We start from the raw sequence: 7557 nt of genomic DNA on the forward strand, positions 1-7557 counted from the left end.
TCTCCTGCACAATGGCCTCCTCCTCTGAGTCCTACCCTGCGAAGGCTGGGTGAAGCAGTACCCACCCCACCCAAGGCCTTGCTCATTCAAAGGCCTGTTTATTTGCTCCACAGCCCTCATCTCTGTCTGTCTCCCCTCAAACTGACTTAACTTCTCCCTTGTCTGTCTTCTCCATCATGGTGGAGTCCTACGAAGGACTTGATGTTCACCCTACAGTCCCCAGAACCTAGAACCACACCTGCCTGGAGAAGATGCTCAGTAAATATTTGTGGCAGAGAGGGAAAAAAAAAAAACCCAAAAAACTGAAATCCACTGTGGAGTCTCTGACTGAGGCTTAGTTATGTGGCTCCCCTGTGCCTCGGGGCCTGTACTTTCCTTCACCCTATATCACCAGGAGTCTGTGCGGTCTCTTCATATGACCCTCTCCCCACACCCCAGACACTCAAGAGTGAATTCCAGTGCCCAGCCCTGGGCCCAGCAGGCAAATGGGCGAAGGAAAGTGAATGAGTGAGTGAGTGACTTGTCTCTTCCCCTTCCTGTCACCACTCCCTCCGTTCTCCATCTTGACAGGTACCAAGAAGCCAGTGCCCAGGTGAGCTGACAGGAAAGATCACTTCAGGAATTTTCTGAAGATGGGAAGCCCCTTCTTCCCCCAGCAGGAGCCTCTCCAGGCAGTGAGGACAAAGTCCAAGGCCAGAGTTGCCTCCCTCACAGGAATTGTCTGGTCCTGGCTGGCAAAGCCCAAGGGACAAGCGTTTCCCCTGAGTTCGCCCTCCCTGCTTGCAGTGTGTGGCAGGACCAGGAGGTTGGCAGGACGGCCTGGAGCCCCGCTGGAGGCCTTGAACAGCTGAGCCCTCCTGGCCGGGCGCCAGTCAGAAAACACTCAGCTATTCAAATCATGTTTCTGCCCAAGAGGAAAGGATTCACTTCCTCCGACCGGGCGGGGGAAGCAAGGCCGGCAGGACAGTCCAGGGATGTGGGTGTTGAGGAGGAAACATCAGAGAAAAGTTCTCACACAAGCCCGTGCTCTGAGGTGCTCCACCCCAGGAAGACTCCCAGAAGCTGAGATAGAAACCCAGGCTGTCAGGCCCCCAGCCAGAACCCTGGAGGGAGGCCCGACCAAGCCCCAGGAGGTTTCTGAGTTAGCAGTAGCTTCAGCCAGGATTACTCTGGCCTCCCCCTGACCCTGGTTCTGAAGACACCAGGACTGCCCTGCAGTGTCCCCCACTTCCATCCCTCCCTCCCCCCAGGAATCACGCAGGGAGCAATAAACCCTGCAAGCCTCAGCTCAGGAGGGCCAGGCGCATCCTCACGCAGCATATCCCTACCATTTGTGTAATTCCTGCCTCACACACGGTGCCCTGAATTTGGCTCTGGAAGAACCCTCAAGAGTTTACACATTTGGCCTGTAGAAATTTATCTCATATTTATTAAGTGATGATGGGTCCAGGCTCTGGAGCCAAGCCGCCCAGGTTTACTTCTGGCTTAACCACTTCTGAACTGCATGCACTTCCCATCTCAGTGTCTATTCCTCACCTGCAAAAACCAGGATTAGTTTGACCTACCCTGTGGGAAGTTAAGAAGACCAAGGGGTATATAAAACACTGCGCAGGCCACACCTGCTTAGGGATTCATGGAATGGCAATTCTCAAGGTTACTACTGAACAAATTAAGATTATTTAGAACCAGGCCCAGGTCTCCAGACCAGACATTGCCAGGACAGGCACATCCTGCCTCACCAGAGCCAAAACCAGTCTACTCAGCAGACTGAAGGCAGAAAGGAGAGACCCCAGGCTCTGAGTTCAAATTCCAGCTCCACCACCTACCAGCTCTGTGACCCTGGGCAAGTTACTTAACCTCTCTGAGCCTCTGTGTATCGCAGACACAGCAGTTCCTCCCTCTGAGCTGTTGTGGACCTTCCCCACGTGGAGGGGTAGAGGACGAGGAGTTGCTGCAGCTGTCAGTCTGGCAGTGTGAGGGAATTAAGGTGCTAATGCAGGCTGGGGCACCCCAGGCAGGGATGAGCTGACAGGCTGGTTTCTCTTCCTGGAAACCTCCCTCCAGGCTCAGTCTCAGGGTGTAATGGAAAGAAGACCTTCAGGGATTTGGGGAAACCCCTCCACTGCAGGGCTTGTGCAACATCAGCATTTACCCTGGCACAGGCCTACTTACCAACTGCCAGCCCTGAGCAGAGGAACTGACCAGTGGGAAAATTGGATGAGTCCTTACAAAAGCAGCCAGGCCCCACAACCTGACCTTGGGGTTCACATGTTGGGTCCACCAATGACTAACCACTTGCTCATTTCTCTCCCATTTCCTCATCCACGGGGTGGGGAGAATTAGTAATTGATAAGAGGGCTGATAGGAGGATTAAAAGAGTTAATATAGCTAATGTCCTGGGAGAAGGGTCTGTTACTCCAGGTGAGCGATGCTGTGAAGGCCCTCCTGGCTGCTCCAGCAGACTTGGGCCTCCTTCCTGCGGGCTTCTACACAGGACTCCATTGGCGCCTATTACACACAGGATGGTCACAAGACCTACTATGTGCTCCATACTGTATCAGGCATTCTCTATTCATGGAGAGTTTTCTTAGTTAGGCGGTAAAATGTCCCCTGGACTCAACTACTGCTTATGGCCATTGGCTCTGGGGAAGGGAATTCTGGGCTATGGGAAGAGATGGGGGTGAAAAGTGGTTCCCATATTATATTACTTGGAACATGTATTCTGGAAGACATGAAAATATTTGCAGTTTTTACTGGCTGTGTGACCTGGGGGACATTACTTAGCCTCTCTGGGCCTCAGCTGTAAGGATAAATGAATAAACCTAAGTGGAGCTGTTAGATGAGGGCCTGGCTCACGACATCTTAAAAACTTGAACATCTATCTGATGAATGTATCTGTTACTCCTGAGTCCCCCTCTCATGAACTTGTCATTTGACACACGCGGAAACTGAGGCATGGAGATCACACCGGTCACACAGCTCTTAGTTGCCGTATGTACTCCCTGCAAGCACTCATTCATTCACCAAATATATATTAAATGTGCATTATGCACCAGGAAGTATGGTACATATAGACTCAGTCAAACAGTCATTACTATTAATATTATAGAAATTAAGGCATTTGGCACTGAGGGTTACATCTGTGAAAAAATGAACTAGACAGGTCAGAGATATGACGCATTGCGGAAACAAGTACTTGACTAAGGACTACGTGGACTTGTCTGGCTGCTAAACACCAGCAAGTCAGCAGTGGGGAGAGGAAGACACCGATGGAGATCTGGAAGGGCAGGAAGTCTCAGGTGTCAGACCCAGCGAGACAGCCTTCTGAGGTTTCCCCACAGTAGCCACACCCGGCTGAGCTAAGCAAGCCTCTGCCATGTGTGGTGGCTTCTACCAACTCAAGGCCACACGGCACTTGCTGAATACACGCAACTTGCTGGACACTGGGAACATGAATGTTTCCAACAGGGCTCCCGCCCTCCAGGAACTCAGACTCAGCCAGACGCTCCTTGCTGATCATATTACAAAGGACTTAGGATTTCTGAGCAAGATCTAGAAAAATAGCTCTGATGCCAACTGGCAACACAGCCAGGAAGGGTAGTGCCGGGGAGGGAACAGCAGGTGCCAGGCTGGGGGGACACACTTGGGGAAAGACTTCTGGCCTGGATCCTGACCCGAGTCTGAGGCTGGTTGCACCATCAGTTTGACCTCAGACAAGTTTCCCTGAGCCTCAGGTTTCTCCTTTTGCAAGGTGAAGACCATACTTCAGGAGATTCTTTTAAGGATTCAGTAAGTTCATGAAAAAGAAAAGTCTTTAAACACTGAAAAGTTTGATAGGAGCCTAGAAGCTGAGGTTGGGGAAGTCAAGTGGCGGGAGGGCAGACTGAAACAGGACCTGGGATTGGTGAGGGGCCAGCCCAGCCTCAGCGGCAAGCCTCCATGGCTCCCAGTTCTGCCCAGGCTCCCCTCCCGGCCGGCGCCTGTGCAGCAAGGCCCAGGGAAGAGGAGGCAGAGAGGGTATTCCTGGGTGCCGGGCAGAATGCTGAGGGTAGAAAGCTGTGCGTGAGGAAGAGCACTTCCCACAGGAGACGAGAGTCACCGTGGCTGTGAGAAGTGATAAGGTGAGCTGAGGTGAGCCGGGAGGGGAGCCTCTGCGGGTGTAGATTGATGTGAATTCAAATATCAGCGGCTCCACTGGTTTCCCAGCTAGGAGAACTCAGGCAACTTGTTCCACCTGTTATTTCCCTCACTGAAAAGTGGGCTGTTCTAAGGATTGAAAATGTGAATATATTTATATAAAACACTTAGCAGAGTGGCTTGGTGCATAATATGTATTCAGCAGATGTTAAGAACTCTCCCTACACCACCATTACTACAATTTACATTATTATGAGGGTGGGGGAAGTGTGAGCCGGACTCTGCAGGACCAGGCCAAACCAGGCTCATCCTTCTTACTCTTACTTTAAGCCTGGTCTGTGAGCAGCTCCAGAAAGCTGCGTCCCACCCCGCCCCCCCACCAGGACTGAACTTGGACACACTGTGTGGCCATGACAAGTCCCCACCCCACACCAGGCTAAATTCTGAGGAAGTGTAATCAGGGCTCCTTCTGCTTTCCAAACAAGGGGAAAAAGAGGAGCATGGTGACCGACCTGGGTCTGCCCCTTCCATATCCAGCCACATAATGACTAAACCTAGTCTGGTCCTGGGACATCCTTTAATCTTGCGTGCCAACTCTAAATCACTGATAATGGCTGCCTGGAGGAATGCATTCAGAAAGGACTTGAGGTTTGGAAGGAAAGAGAATGGTGGTTGATTAGTGATGTCTGACGTGAGTGCAGCTAGACCAGCTCTTTGTCATCCATGAACTAGAAACATCCTAAAGCCTGTCCTCACTCAATAGAGGTCAGGCTCATCAGGGAGGGTAACTGTGGCCAAAAGAGGGTAGAGACTTGCCCATGATCACAACACTTGAAACGGCAGAGCTAAGATTCAGTTCTGGGTTTCTGAATGCTTTCTGCTAGAATGCTTTCTGCTAGAACTGTACATTTCCTTCTTGATTACAAGATAATGTGTCCAGGCCAAGACCCATTGTCTGGAAGAAAAGACGCTGCTACCCAACCAGGAGTGCCTTTGCTCCCCTACCCCACCCCACTTCTACAGCCTCCCATCCCACATCAATTTGCAAACCCTAGCGACACATGTTTCCACTGGAGACAAATGTATACAGCAAGGTCCCCTGAGGATGTTTTATCCAAACATAGTAAGTTGAATCCAGATGCTAATCAGATTGGGCAAGAAGGCATGAGACCTGGATTTGGGTCTCATTCCACTTTCTAGCTGTGTGGCCCTGAGAAAGTTACCCAACTTCTCTGAGCGTCAGTTTCCTGCTCTGTAAAATGGAGAAGATAACAAGTTAAATACAATAAAGACATTCCAGGTAATTGGCCCGGTTCCTGACAGAGTAAACCCTTAAATGTTAATTGTAAGAATTAGGTCAAGGGGAAAAATTAAAACACAGCATTTTCACCAAAAACACTCTGGTACTTCAGGCCAGGGCCTGAATGAGTTGTTGAAAAGAACCCTTTTTGCTATCTTGATAAGACAACTGAAGCTAAATACAAATTACTATTTTTGATGATTTCAAAAAGATTTTTCTAGGAAAATAGATTATATCGTTCATGTCATGGAGAAGGCAGCAGCCTAGAGTGTATTTCTCACTTCCCAGCTGGGTGAGACTCTGCCTCCATTTCCTCATCTATAATGGTGGGGGAGGGTCCCAGCACTTGCCAGCCAGGGCTGCTGTTAAGATACATGAGCAACTGGCTCTGGTGAATTCTCTCACCCTCCCGCGCTTCTGACTGTACCCAGTGCTTGCATAAATAAATAAATAAATCTTTTTTTTAAAAAAAAAAAAAGATACATGAGCAATTCCAGGGGTGCAGTGGAGTACCATACCTGGCACGGCAATGTGAACACTCAGTCTGTAGACTTTTTTTAAAGATTAATTTATTTATGTACACAAGAACTGGAGTGCAGGCAGGAGGTGCAGGGATGAGAGGATTCACCAGAGACAGAGTGGGAAGCAGAAAAGGCAGATCCAGTGAAATACACTGCTAATGGGAGCAGCAGGCGAGACAGGAGAGGTCTGCTGCACCATGTCAGTTAGCTCGCTGACCAGGGATGGAACTTGCACTGTAGTGGCTGGTGATAGCTTAACAGCACTGACTTTTACCCCTGCACCACCAGGGAGGCCCCAGTCTGTAGACTTCCATTTTGCAAGTAGGTGGTATAGGTAGAAGGGTGTGCTCACTTAATGAGGCAGAGAAACAGCAACTAGGCAGGAGGGAGGGAGGGGGGTAGACTAAGAATCAGCTGAGATATTGCTACCCAGAACGATTAACTCTCGTATGTAAAGAGAAGATAAGTCCTAGTGGGGACAGGCAGAGGGAGAAAGAGACAAACGATACTCAGAAAGGTCAAGCCAGACACAGCTCAGTAACAGCCAACAAGAGGCCCAGCAGGTGACAGGAGAGACCAGGAGAGCTCCCCAGATCTGAGGGGCACTCACCTGCTGTCTCACAAAGTAAAAGGTGGTTCAGAGATAGCAAGAGATTCATTTAACAAAAAGTCACATGGTGGAAAGTTTTAAAGCCTGTACTTAGAGTTTTTTTTTTTTTACTAAAAGCAATTTGCTATGGTCACGTTTTTAGAGAACATAAAATTTTGCTGAGGTTGGCCTGGCAGCTTGCAAGATGGACTGGGTGAAGTTCATCCACCTGAATCACAAACTGAGATCTGGGAAGATGAAGTTTTTCTGAATCAGCCTGGGGCGAGGATCTCCCAGGGTCAAGGTCACCTTGGTCTTATACCTAGAAATGGCCCCCCAGGCTCCCTTCTCCACCCCTCTTTTTCCCAGGTCAGCACAGGGGGACAGAGATCCCTAGGGGAGGATTGAGCCCAAGGTGTCTGCATTCTGAGCCTCAGTCCCTTCATTTGCAAAATGGCAGGGAGTGGGGTGTAGGTAAGGATCAAAGATAGTGTTGAAGGTGCCTGGTACCCAAGTGGGTGCTTCCCTCATGGGGCACAAGAGCCTGTGGCTGCTATCAGGAATCAGGCTCAGGCTATCAAGGCTCTCCTTATCCGTCTTGTGCACCCACCCTGGGGCAGCTTGTTTCTAGAAACCTAGAATCTCACATCTTGGCAGCTGCTTCTAGAGCTCGCGTATTTCACCACAAGGCTACCTAGCCTCTCATGCTGCCCATGAGCATAAACACAACAATTTAGAGATCCTTGATGCTGCTGTGAAGCCTGTGTGTCAGGGCCGGGCCTCGGCACCCGGCAAAGCGGGCAACAGAGAGAAGATTCACAGTGCAAGATGCTGCCAGGGAGGTGGGTGAGCATCACTATGCAGGGCTGTTGGGGGCATTAGGTGAGGAGCAGATGTCCAGGGAATTCTTGAGGGGGCTGCATAATCTCTAGACTTAAGCACCCAGGGTTGCCTGTCCCCTGGGAGGAAACCACAGGCCCAGCCCCCAGAGTCCTAACTGATACCCTGTC

Source organism: Talpa occidentalis, unplaced genomic scaffold, assembly GCF_014898055.3.
Source record: "Talpa occidentalis isolate TD23 unplaced genomic scaffold, MPIMG_talOcc4v2.1 talOcc4.9, whole genome shotgun sequence".
Taxonomy (NCBI): domain Eukaryota; kingdom Metazoa; phylum Chordata; class Mammalia; order Eulipotyphla; family Talpidae; genus Talpa; species Talpa occidentalis.